Source organism: Mauremys mutica, chromosome 6 (assembly GCF_020497125.1).
Source record: "Mauremys mutica isolate MM-2020 ecotype Southern chromosome 6, ASM2049712v1, whole genome shotgun sequence".
Lineage (NCBI taxonomy): Eukaryota > Metazoa > Chordata > Testudines > Geoemydidae > Mauremys > Mauremys mutica.
The window spans coordinates 98,119,209-98,133,350 of record NC_059077.1 but is presented as its reverse complement, the minus strand read 5'-3'; the positions used below and the strand labels follow the sequence as shown (position 1 = coordinate 98,133,350).

At 40.5% G+C, this 14,142-nt stretch overlaps 1 long non-coding RNA gene across 4 annotated transcripts in view; it reads left to right on the top strand.

Annotated features, from left to right (window-relative positions):
* Positions 1-14,142, top strand: part of LOC123373019 — a 211,247-nt gene that overhangs the window by 69,336 nt on the left and 127,769 nt on the right. For all 4 annotated transcript variants that reach the window (XR_006580523.1, XR_006580520.1, XR_006580522.1 and 1 more), the window contains 2 exons: positions 11,505-11,590; positions 12,056-12,158. This is a non-coding gene — a long non-coding RNA (uncharacterized LOC123373019). The remainder of the gene's footprint in view (positions 1-11,504; positions 11,591-12,055; positions 12,159-14,142) is intronic.

Here is a 14,142-nt window from a genome sequence, read left to right as displayed (position 1 = left end):
TTGTTGTTTACTGGTCAGAGCTCATCTCTGAGATAATCTAGTGATGGCTTTTGCCTGAGATCTCTGGACTTGTAATTTCTTTGTCTCCCTGTCCTTGCTTCTGTGAACAGAGGCCTGCTAAGCGAGCTGTTCTAAATAGTGCCATGTTAAGCAGACTTTCAATAAGAGATTGTTTTCTTTGGAATTCCATCAGCCTTGTGGCTCATTTATGTAGTAACAAGTGAGGCATGTTCTGACCTATCAATCAAGCTTTAAAAGAGCCATTCATAACAGTACATATTGCACACAAAGAAAGCAATGCACAGAAATGTCTATTATTGTATCAGGTTTGGGCCCTATCCTGTTCCCAATGAGCCCAACAACAAAACTCCCCATGATTTCCATGGGAGTAGGATCAGGCTCTTAATTTAAAATGTTTTATGGTAATCCGATAGCTGGGAGGCCTTATTTCATAGGGTTTAGAAATAGATTGTTAATACCAACATGAAATTTGGCATAAATATTCATAACTCATGAGTAAGATTTCTATGCAAAATTTGGGTTAAATTGGGTGGAATACATTTTATTTGAATTTTCTTTCTCTGATTTTCAGGGTCCCCTCACCCCAGCAGAGAAGGGCTTTTTAAAAATAATAATAATAATTAATTTACAGGTAACTTGGGCTAAATTCTGCCCTTGGAGAGGAAATCACTGTCCCCATTGGCCCTGGTTTTTACTTTTGGGTGGTTAGGGCGCACATGTGTGTGTAAATGCCAAAAAAGAAAAAAAATCAAAAGGCAATGGAAGAGATGGCTGAAGGGAGGGTTGGAGTGAGTTCAGTTATTTGTGTCTCTCTACTGCAGTAACTGTGCATGCATCTTGTATTCAGAGCTTAGGCTTCCTTTAAGCATTTGACCTTTTGCCATATTTCAGTCTAGATCAAGATGTTGTGGTTGATGTATAAACTATGAACACAGGAATTTGGAAGACTGGGTGGCCTAGGGGCTGATAATAAGATACAAGCTCTTTCATTTTTAGGTCACCCACTCTGTGTGTGCCAGTTTGGTGGTAGACCAAATGTTGTCATCATCTGATGGCTCCTGGGTGGCTTGTAGTGGCCTTAGTTCAGTTTGTAGTGGATCATTATCAACCTCATCTCAACTGGCATGCCTGTCGACAATCTTAACAGAGAAAACAAGGGCTGAATCAGCCTAGAAACTAATTATTTTGTTGGGGGATGGTGTGAGGGGGACTGGAATAAGCTATGCTGGCAAAAAAGTACAGTTTTGCTGGTATAAATTGTGTGTGCAATAGGAACATTTTGCTAGCATAATATACAGGTATAGCTATACCGGCAAAGCTCTCTTAGTGTAGACTTGGCCTAAACTAATCCTCTAACTCCTAAAAGTTGTTTCTCTAGTTTAAGGCTAAGGTACATTATTAAGACAAGTGTTTAGGGAAATTCATTCCACAATTTCCTTTGCTATGTACCTGTAGATAAAGACTGGGCACCTTGAATATTGGGCACCTTGAATATTCCAACCAAACAGAGGATTTATGCCAATTAGTATATCTCTTTTGCACCAATAGTGGAACTGATTATGTGCTTTAACTATGAGGAAGATGATGCCAATATAATTTTAAAGCATTATTTAGAAAGAGATCATTCAAATATTATTTTCCTTAACATTACCAATGGGCTAAAAGGGTAGATAATTTTTGTTTGCTTGACTGTAGCAGTATGTCTGACCTAAACCTAATGACCTACTTAAAATAGACACCAGAAACACACATTCTGTTATCCTCATTAAAAATACTCTTGAAATAAGGTGTAACAATTATACATTTCAGACATAGACCAAATATTTATCAGATCCATTCCAGTCCATGGGGGTAGTCCTACAAAACAATACAGATTCAAGGTTAGAGCCAAGAAATAACTCGGTAGGATTTTCAGAATGAATTGGGAATGTTTGTAATATAACTGTAAATTAGAGAGGAGGACACAGTGCAATTAGAGTAGATGGAATACAGCACACAAGACATGTAAAACAAAGTCTCTCTCACCAACAGAAGTTGATCCAATAAAAGATATTACTTCACCCACCTTCTCTCTCTTGTATCATAGGACTGACTTGGCTACAACTACACTGCATGTAAAACAGTGTCCTTATTTATTTTCCACATCCCTTGCCAGCTAATATTTTACCTGCTAGATAGTTAAAATGAGTTTTTGGCATGGGATTAGTTAGCAAAAAATACCTATGAGAAACAGGCAATTTAACAGTACTTGAGTAGTTCTGAACAGCAGGTGCTGCCACGCTCCTGTAGTCTCCAGTGTCAAACAGTGTGTTCCATTGTGTGCCTCATATTGGAAGGGCTGGTTGAAGCTTTTATTTTTCAGTGTTACAACATCTTGTGAGAACAGGGGTGGCAGTTTAATCTGTCATTTTGTGTTAAATTTTATGCTTTAGTTTTACCACATGGGATTCCTAATAGCATTGATTGTGTGTCCTGTCACAGTTCTATGCACCACCAAATCCTGTGCAACAATGAAACCAGTACTCTAAAGCCAATCCTTTTTGTGGCATTTACCATAAAGGGAAGTTTGGGGGTCATCAAAGTGGCAGATGGGTGGCTCTCTGTGTTCACTACAAATATGGTGCACTGCCTTCAGGGTCTGTACAAACCTGGTGTGAAATCAGCCACCCACACTACCCTCAACACTCAGCAGCTCAGATACTATGGTGATGAGCGATGTGTAAGAACCTAAATGGAACAGAAGAGACTAGAACACTCTTGTATTCTGCCTATTGCAGTACAGTTGCAAAACGTGGACCATATATTTACATTTTGTGCTGCCAGGAAACTTGAAACGTGTCGACTCTTGTTTTCCACACAGTATTCCAGCAAGTTCTGGTTGTATCTATTACAGTCTAAGCCCCATCCACCGATGTAAATTCTATGGCGAGGATCCTGGGCTCCAGGGCATTTTGGTGTGTCGGCTTCCTTTAAATGACAGAATTGAATATTTCATTATTTATTTGGATTACACTATTACCTGGAGGCCCCCACAGAAATCATGGACCCACTGTGCTAGGTACTATACAAATACATAGCATGAGACTGTCCCTGCCACCATAAAGTGTACAACTTAGACAACACAGACCAATGGTGGGAGAGAAAACAGAAGCAGAGAAATGAAGTGACTTGCTCAAGGTCATGCGATTGGTCAGTGATGGAGCTGGGAATAGAACGTAGGTAACATGACTCCCAATTCGGTGCCCTATCCATTAGACTATGCTGCCTCATTAATTTTAATGAATTAAATATTAAAATAAATCCTGTGGTCATTACAGCAGTTCCTGTTTATTTTGATAGGAAATTCAATTTATTCTACAATGTCCCCACCCTCCTTTTCAGTTTTTAATACTCTGTAGATTTTTAAGCTGACAGCACAAAATTACATCACAGAAGTTGTCGGGGGAAGCTGGCAGTTTTGACAGCTTGGTAAAAGATAGCTGAGGTTTTTGGAAGCTGGGGAGTTGTGGGAGGCACTTTGGGATTGTAGGATAAGCACATTAGTTGGATTAGTTGACAATTAAACTGATACCTTTCACAGTTGCTACCCATTGATACCAGTCATCTCTGTGTTTTTGGGGAACCAGGGTGCAGTGTCTGGCCTGTCTGACTCATGAGGGACCTCCCCCTCCCCCCGCCGGTCTCTGCTTGAACCAAGACTGATCAGAGAAAAGACTTGCAGAGAGCAGTGAAGGGCACTGGGAGACTCACCTAGACCCCTCCTGACAAAGGTGACAAGAGTAGGACATCTCTATTAGCATACAGAATGGAGAGCAGAGACAACTCCCCTAGCCTCATCTGCATGAAAGATGGAATAGGGATTTGCATACAGAATAAAGAACAGAGAACTACACTGAACTCTGGGACCAGAAAAGCAGGGAAGCACTGCATCATGGGAATCTCTGCTCCAGATGTTAATGAACCTATGTCTGCACACACCCAGCTCAGCAATTATCAGACCAATTCTAGTAATGAATCTTTGATTGATATGCAAAATACTGAAGCAACCTAGTTGCATTGTGAGCTCCCTGGAAGAAAACACCACCATAGCCAAGAGGGATCAGCACCTATTATCTAGCCTAAAGAAAACCCTTGAGTCATCAGTTTACCGATTAAACAAATCTACTGTTCTCCCTTGAACCATGGTTGTTTCTCTACAAAAACCCCATACCTATGTTCAAGTAAGTGTTCTGATGCTTAGATCCAAACTATGCATCAGTTCCACTGGGACTCCATCTTCTCCTGACTGATCGTGCTGGGGGCTCTGCCTGTCTCCAGCACTCAGTACCCTGAGCTACCACCATCACCTGGGAACCCCAACCAGTTCAAGCCTCATGGAGTGGGTGAGATCCCCCTCTTTCTCTCTCTCTGTTTTCCTTTCTACCTTAGGCATTAACCTTTAATAATGTATGTTATGTTGGTTTAGCCCTCCTTGTGTAGTCATCTCTATTATTCAATAAATAACTTTTATGGTTAAGCTGGTTGCTTCTCTCTCTCTTGCTGAACTTTACTCTTTTGTGTTTTTAGCTTCCCCCATTTACTCTGCAGCAACGCTTCTTTTACCTAAGCTAAAGATCCCTGCCGTGTCCAAAATACTGTGGGGTTTTCTCATCAAGTAGGTTACTGCCAGTACAATTGAGATGTGAAAATGGGGATAGGGACGAGTTGATTCTGGGACACATAAGGGTGGCAGCTTGAAAGTGCTGCTTGACCCAGTCCATTGAGCCCAGGGGCACATAAAGGGGGTAGCTTGAAAGTGTGTCCGTGTCCATGTCCGTCCGGTTCTGGGGCTGGAGGAACCCAGCTCTAGGGAACCTAGGTCCTGCAGGATAGCTCCATTGGGAGGGGACTTGCAGAAGGGGGAAGTAGAGCTCCATATGAAAACACACATGACACAAGCAGTACATTGATAGAATTACAGAACCCCTACCCCCGTCCCCGAAGAGTAACCCGAATAAATGAGCTTACCCCAAAGTAACGGGCAAATCTGGTAACACCATTGACATGAATGGAGCTGTTCATACCTCTTAGATCTATTGTTTTAGGCTGCCTCCAGTCTCAGGCCTGACCTACACTCAAAATTTAGGTTGACATAGCTACAGTGCTCAGGAAAAAATCCACACTACTGAGCATCGTAGCTATGCTGACCTAACCCCCGGTGTAGGGAAAATGCTTCCATCAATCTAGCTACCATTGCTCAGGGGTGAGGGGAAGAGATGGTGTTTCTCCAGTGACAGAAAAAACCCTTTTGTCTCTGTAGGCCATATATACACTATGGGTTTAGGCTAATGTAGCTATAGCACTGTAGCTATGCCCCTACAGTCCCTGTAGTGTACACATAGCCTCAGGTAAACATCTGCATCAATGAGATAGTGGCAAGAAACTGAAGGTGAAATGGTGGCCCCACTGAAGACAATGGGATTCACATCAATGGGGTCAGAATTTCATCCTTAGTTTTTATAAGAATGATTAATTTCAAATTAATTAATGGTCTAGTAGAGAATCCATTAAATAGAATGTCCTGAGCTGATTTATGCAGTATTGCTGTAGCTGTGTCGGTCCCAGGCTATTACAAAGAAAAGTTCTGTGAGGTAATATTTTTTACTGGACCAACTTCTGCTGGTGAGAGAGACAAGCTTTTGAGCTACACAGAGCTCTTCCATAGGTCTGGGAAAGGTTCTCAGTGTCACCTTGCTTCAGTAGGAGTTGCACTTATATCTTGGCAGGAGATTTAAAGCTAGAAGGAAAAAAGCATTAGTTGTACAAAGGTAAGTCACTTAGTATGGGGGCTTTCACCTGATCAGCCAAGTTGCAAAAAATAATAAGCCTGAAAGAATTTAACCAGTTCATTAATTATGAACTGGCTGCAAACTTCTCATCAGACACACGTCTGTAACTTTATTTGAATTTACCTTTTTATTTGCTTTATTTCAAAATAATGTTTCCAGAGACAACCAAGATTTTTTTTTAAACACAAAGACACAGCTTCCTTATGCCATTATCCCAAAACTGAACATACAGTAAAATTCATGTTGCCTACAACTGCCAAATTCAAAGGGGCCAGATTCTCTGCTGATATAAATCAATATAATGCCATTTAAGTCAATGGAGATACGTGGATTTACATCAACTGAAAATCTGCCTCAAAAGTCTTTTTTTTTTCCCCTTCCCCTTAAGAGGCTTGGTCCCAGAGAAGTCACTGTTGAAAACAGCACTTTTTGGAGGCTTGTCAGTAAGTCTGACATCTATTTCTTGGCATGTAATTAGCCCCTGCTACCCGACCCCACAGTACCCCCTCATCCTACTCTCATGCTGCTTGGAGTTTCCTCGGGAAAGGCAGATGTATTTGGGAAACAGTGGGGTGTCCTGAGTTCATCTGGTCTCTAGTTCATGCACAAATAATTCCTTACTGGTGTTTTCCCTAAAAGAGTAAAGAGCTCATTTACAGTTGATAAAGGTAATAGTGTTGATGTAATATACTTAGACTTCTGTAAGTCATTTGACTCAGTACTGCACAACATTTAGATTAAAAACTAGAATGATATAAAATTAATATGGCACACATGAATGGATTACAAAGTTGATAACTGGTGGGCCTCAAAATGCAATTGTAAATGGGGAATCATTATTGAACAAGTGTGTTTCTAGTGGAGTCTCACAGAGATTGGTTCTATTAGTTAATATCCATGACTTGGCCTAAAATGATCACCGATAAAGTTTGGAAATGACAGAAAAATTGGAGGCATGGTAAATAATGAAGAGGACAAGTAATGGATACAGAGTGATCTGGATCACTTGGTAAGCTGCGTGCAAGCCAACAATATGCATTACAGTATGGCTAAATGTCTGCAACTAGGAACAAATAATGTAGGTGATTCTTACAGGATTGGGACTATTGCTGGGAAGCAGTGACTCCGAAAAGGATTTGGGGGGGTCATGGGAGATAATCAGCTGAACATGAGTTCCCAGTGTAATGCTGTATCAAAAAGGCTAATGAAATTCTGGAAGGCATAAACAGGGAACTCTGAAGCAGGAGTAGAAAAGTTATGTTACCTCTGTATTTGGTACTGCTGCAACTGCTGCTGAAATATTGTGTTCAGTTCTGGGGTCACAATTCAAGAAAGATGTTAGTAAATTAGAGAGGGTTCAGAGAAGAGCTACAAGGATTAGAAAACATGCATTATAGTGGTAGACTTAAGGAGCTCTTTTCTTTAGGCAAAAATAACCTTATCTTAACCTGATCTCTTTTTGTAAGTGGTGACTCAGTCACAGTCTATAAGTACCTACATGGGGAACAAATATTTGATAATGGACTTTTCAGTCTGGCAGAGAAAGGTATAACATGATCCAAGCTGGAAGTTAAAGCAATAGACTTCAGACTGGAAATAAGGCATATATTTATAATGGTGAGAGTAATTAACCATTAGAACAATTTACCAAGGATCCTGGTGGATTCTCTATCACTGACCATTTTTTAATCAAGTTTGGGTGTTTGTTCAAAAAGATTTGCCCTAAGAATTATTTTGGGGGAAGTTCTATGACCTGTGTTATACAGGAGGTCAGACTGGATGATCACAATTCTCCCTGCTGGCCTTGGAATCTAAGAACCTATAAATTATTTCTGAATGAATTTTCCTTTTAATAATAATTAAATCTGGTGGTGTTAATTTTGTACAAGGGAGCAAACCCCTTAGTTATTTAACAGTTCTATTACGCTTACCTGAGTAGACTCAGGTCTACTCTTATTTTACAATGAATCATCTATTTTTTAAATCACATTAAAATAAAAAAAATAAAAAATCAAGATTTGAGTGAAATTTTGCTCATAGTTACACTACTGTAGATGCAGAAAAGGTCAATTAAAATCAACAGGTTTTCTCTGACTTTTCAGTGGTGTAAATGAGCAAATAACCTGGGCCTGTTTTTAGTATTTCTAATCTTTTCATTATTAATCAGTTTTTTCAACCTAAAATATTTGTATTTTTAAAAAAATGCCTAACTAGAACTGGAGACGTTTCCTATTGTCACAGGTTTTTGTGCATCATACGGGGCAGTCAGAAAGACAGCTGATGAAATTGTCATATGGAAGGGCTAAAAGGAAAAAGACTCAGAGTCAGTCATGTTGATGTCATGTTGTACTTAGATTTATGAACTGCCTTGGCACTAGGCTCATAACAAATCCCTGGATGTTGCAATTTCCTCCAGAGAGCTGCAATACCACTACCAAAGCCCTTTAGGGTTCGGTGGACAGGAATATCATGCTAACGCTTTAATTCTAATACACAGTAAATCACAGTTAGACCCGACATGGAGTCTAGCAAGTTGTCACCACCCAGCAGCTGAACCAGCAAAGATAAGAATGATATAGGTCAGAGGTTTCATCACCTGAAAGGTCATAAAGTATATTGTAGGTGGGAACTTTACACCATGGATCATGTGGATACATAGTAGAAAAGTAGGTCCGTGGCCTTGTCACTGACATCAAGTAAAACCATGTTTGTACTGAAAGGTATCCCATCACACCCAATACAATTAAACTAGCTGGAAATGTCAGGGTTTATTACCCCACCTGTTGGATTCAGCTACTGCATGCATGGCGATGACATTTGCAGTTTAAGCCTGGCAGGTTGCAAAGGGATTAAAGAAAAAACCCACCCTCTATAATAGTACATTTAATACTTTTTCCAGTTTGCACAGGAAGCCAGCACAACCAGCTGTGAACTAACTTACATATTCAATGGCACTCAATTCACTGAGTCCTGCCGCTGCTGAGTCCAAATAATCAGAACAGATGACAATTTTTTTTTAAAAAGGTAACAAAAGATGCAGGTACAGTGCTCTTCTGGTTGATTAGGCAGGGTCAAGGAGACAGAAAGAAGGGAAATAAGCCTCTGAGATCCCCATGTTTTTTAGAAATGTCCAAGTCTCTTACATATGTTGCAACAAACTATACAATGATTAGTAAGGACCTTCCCTCATAACAGTGCATGGAGTGACTTCATTTAAGTTCTGTGGACATGCTGTAACAAGTTGTAACAAATCTGAACCAATGTGTCACATGCTGAAATACAGAGCAGTGCCCAACTGAAAAACGGGTAAAGGTATGAGTCAGTCAGAAACCAAAGAAGAGGGAGAGGCCCGGAGCTTTGAATGTGGCTAAGGAGTGCACTATGAAATTTAGGAGGGAAAATGGGTTGTTACGAAGGTGACCATAAGCCAACTTATTGCTTCATCTGTGTACTGGGCCAATTTTCAAGCACATGTCAGAGCAACCTTCAAGCTGTTCTGACATTCACCAGCTGCCAACTGTTCCAGAGACCCAGTGTGGCAGCTTGGAATCACTGATGCACAGGGAAGCCCTGACTACATCCCCCTTTTTACCCCAGCATGTCCCTGTAGATCAGCAGCTCTGAAGTTGCTTTGATGTAGTTCCCTCTGAATTATTCCTGTGGAGTTTGCCTCTGTGGAACAAACAGGTTGCTCAGACACCCAAACTGAGGAGCCCACGATACCTACCAAACACAAGGACATTCATACAGAGAGTCCCCACACAAAGCATCTTGACTTCCCCACTCCTCCATGGCAGCCTCTCCAGGCCAGCTGCTTCCCCTGGAATCCTCATCCTGGGAGGACAGTGGCTATGTTAATATACTGACTCTGTGATGATTGAAATGGGGAATACTTGCATGTTTAGTGCAATGTATAATGTATACTGTATAATGTATCCTCATCTCCAACCCTTCCCAACAATAGCTCTCCCCTTCTCTATCCTTGAATACCAGCCCTGCAGAGGGGCTACTGCAAAATCTGGAGGAAGGGTAAAATGAGACTGAAATTATGCACCCCACTTATCCCAAGGAGCTGTTTCACAAACTTCCCAGCCCACCTTACAACTCCACAGGAAACAATTATAACTGCACAACTTCCACTATTGCTTCTGCATGAGCTCCTGCTGAGCCTGCAGTCATGTCGAACCACCGCTACCATATGGGTATTAGGGAAGGTTTCCCATATTCATTTTATTAGAGTCTGGACCAATGAAAACCAGTTTTTGTTTTCTTTTTATTTTGAGATGGGGAGGGAAATGAAAAATCTGATACTATTTAAATACAAGGATAAAAAGAGAGTTTTAGTCTGATCAAACTTCCAGATAAGTGATTTCCCTTTCTGGCACAGAGGAACATATGGTGTAGAATAGAATATGCCTGGCATATGCTCTCAGCTGTTTCTTTAGTCAAGTTTGCTCTAGAAAGGAAGTGGTAATGGTTGTAGTTTATGGTTACAGTACTAGGGAGGGTGGATAAGCATAACCATGTTCCCTTTTATCATTGTGTCTTTAACAGAGACCCCCAGTTGGTCCCATAGCTGGCAAAATTCAAATATATTACACAGAAACAAACCTACATAATAGCGGACAGGAGGCAATAGACCAATTATGACTGATGGTATTCCATTGCCTTTATGCTTATTTTTAAAGTCCCTAGGACACAGATTGATTATAGGCAAGGACCTATATCAGCCTATGAAAAATGTACGGATTTTGAAAGAGCTTTAACATGTACCATTTGAGCACAAATAATTTCTTGGTTGTCATTGTCCTCTCTTGCCATCCTCCAAAAAAAAAAATCTCACTTAAATTGGTAATATATGTTTAATAATCAGAAACTGGTGCTACGGATTAAAGAATCAAGATGTTAAAGAATAAAGTAAAAAAAAGAGGAAGAAATTAGATTTGTATGATTTTTAACTATTCTTTAATCTGCTTCTGGGCAACAAAAGTGATTTGTGTCAGCCGTTATTGCATTAAATTTTAATTTTCTTCCACGAGTACAGGATTATATACAGGAGTATTGGATTGCACTCAGCATGGATTAGTTGAGCGGTGTCTTTTCAGCCAAGGACCAAATGGATTTCCTTCCTTTTGTGATTTATATTTTTATTGCTGTTTTTTCTCTCCTTCTAATTCCCATTACCCTTCTGTTTGCCAGCACTGAGATACCCTAAAAGCAGCAGAAAGGCAGGCAGAATTATTGGCTTATTGCATATATTTATGTTCCAAGGATCCTCACTAGCCAACGTCAAAGGAATAAAGTAGCCTCTAGCCTTGGAAACTGCTAGCTAGTTTAAAACTAGAAAATTAAAAACTTTTAATTGTAAAAGAAGCATATTCTTCTCATTCTAAATTGAAAAATAAAATCCAGAGTAACTGGTTTGATGTCCTTTAGAACCGGATAAAACATCCATGATTTCGCCTTTACCATTGAAAATATAAAATGACAAATGGTATGAACAGAGATCTTGGCAGTGTGAATGGGAGAGAATAAGATATGCTCAGTTTAAAAAGGGAGACCATCCAGGGTTTGTAGAATGGGATCAAGGGAGGAAATAAAAACTAGTCACCAATAACAGCCTGAATATTATTCATTACAGTTTGATTTTTGCAGCCAGTTTGAAGAATGACTAATGAGTTTCCTGTTCTTAACATGGCAAACAATGAGGAGTGGCTCCAACAGTTGAAGAGACCTGAAAGGTATTTAAGGAAAAGTATTTAAGCTATTAAATTACAGAATATGATCTGGAGTTACTCTTCTCAGTAATCTCCACTGGGTAGATATGTCAACACCAAAGAACCTTCAAATTGTATAAAAGACAAAATTAAGGGAACATAGCACAAGATAGAAAATCAGTTAAAAGATGAAAGGTCTGGTTCTGCACCAGGGGAGTCAATGGAAGCAGGATCAGGTGCCAAGAGTTCATTAAGACAGCAAGACATTCTGGTTGATGATAAAGTACAGAGCATATTTTCCAAGCATCGGTCATAAAAATATATTGTAGGTGACAAACAACCCAGAAACTTGAAACTGAGATGTGTGACTAGTGAATAAGCTACCTCCAGCCATGTGCTTAAATACCTTCTTCAGTATATATTGCCATTCACTTTGTGGTAAATAGCTCAATCGATAGACAACATACCCAAACCTTTCATTTTTTCCAGACACCAAAATTGCTGTGAAGTAACTCTAAGCTGCAGGAGCATTCTGGCTATTGATATGTAAAGAGGCACACAGAAGGATCCTCCCTCTTCTGGCAGGACCATAGTATGTTTCACTCATGGCTATTGTACAATGAAAGGATGCATGTAGTTGGAATGTGTGGTCACCTGATGTTTATCATGTAGCATCTGCTAAGGGATAATATCATATCCAATAACTAAACAAATTATTTTGTTTACTAAAATAATAGCTTAAGTTCATGTCATGCAAGAGCAAACCTATTAAGGGCAACACTCCTACTGAAACCCGTATGAGGGGATAGAGGCCTAACACACTCTGTGAGGTGGATCTTCCAATGGATCCATCCCTCAGATGGGAGAAGTTTGCCTTAAGAGGTAGAGCATGTGGCCTCCCAATTCTGAGGAAGTCCAGTCATGAGTATGCCAGAGCATCAGACCAGAGGGTAGACTTATTCATAATACTCTTCTGGGCCTTCTGGCTGCACAACTCTGACAGGAGCCATTCTCTTATTGGTTACCAAGCTAGCTCAAAACCCTTTTCAGATGGGTAGTGCAGTGGTGGAATATAAAATAAAATTGCTTATAGCAGCATTAATTTTGCCAATCACTTTTTTTGGGGGGGAGGGGTTCTGCAAAGTGTGACACAAAAGGCTTGTCATCAAAAGAGAAATAGACTTGTAGGATCAAAACTTCCAAAGCAAGGTTATGCATGGTCTCGTCTTTGCACTGCCCCTTGAGTGGTCATTTAGAAATAATGTAAAGATAGGGGCATGCAACAGTGTTTGTTTGTGTGTGTATATTTTTTTTCTTATAACCACAATATTGACTTACAGTGCCTAACTAATGGGAGATGATGAGGATGAGGATGGGGATTTCTTAAGTCCTGCCCCTCTCACATAGAGAAATGCCTAAAACCAGGCTACAGGGAGGCACCTAGCTTTGCTTGTCATTCACAGCTGGGAACCCCTCTCCTGGAGTCAGGTGGCTTAGGTGCCTAAGTATGTCTTGTGAGAATGAGTTAGATGCTTGCCTCATTTCATACAAAACAGCTGGAGGAGGAGGTGGTGCCACCTGCCTTATATAGTTTATCCCAGTGGTTAGAACACTCCCTGGGATGTGGGAAACCCAGGTTCAAATCTGTTCTCTGCATGAGGAGGAAAGACGATTTTAACAGGCATGTCCCACACCACTAAGGAGAATCTCTGACCATTGAGCTATGGGATATTCTGATTTGTGGTTCCCCCAACCTCTCCTGTTGAAGCATTTCCATTGTGTATAAATATTTAGGATCTTTGGGCCAGAGAGAGAATGAGTGGGGGAATGACTCTGTAGCCTGGTGGTTAGGCCACCTGGGAGGTGAGAGACCAGGGTCCAGACCCCCTGCTCCAATTACTCTTTACCACTACCATCTTCTGCTCCTTCTCCAGAGAGATTTTGAATGGGACCTGAGAGGGTAGGTGGCCTCTAAGCACACTACAGGATTGGGGCCCCACACACAAGTTAGGTGGACAAAGCTTTATCTTCCCCTAGTTTGTGGATTGCTCTGGGATTTAGGTAGGAGAGAGGTTCCCAGAGTGGGGCAGCAGTGTACCTGTCCAGTGGCTGAAAGTTAAACACCTAGAGAATTTTTACTGCAAAAACATAGGTGCCTACAGAGTTAGACAGCACCCGAGTGAGAGTTTTGTGGGTTGCAGTGATGCCTAAAACTGGGTCTTAGAAGCCTAAGTACCTTTGTCCTCTAGGCCTTTATGCCTGGAGTATTTGGCCTTTACTTTCTGCCAGTTCTAATAAAGATTTCTTTTTTTACTGTAGCTGTCAGTGTTAAAGGATGCATTATGAGTACTAGGGCCCATTCATCCTAGCAAATGAAGCACCTATATTGTTTGCTTTTGAGTTGGATGTTCTCCTACTCTGTGGGGTATCCAAAAGGAATTTAGATTACCACTCCTACATTCATGGCACCAAAAAAGGAGTAGTTATCGAAATTCAGCCTCAGAGTTATTACCCTGTTATTTTCTGAATCAATTGCAGAATTGGACCCAGCTTATATTGTCTATTTTTAAATAAAC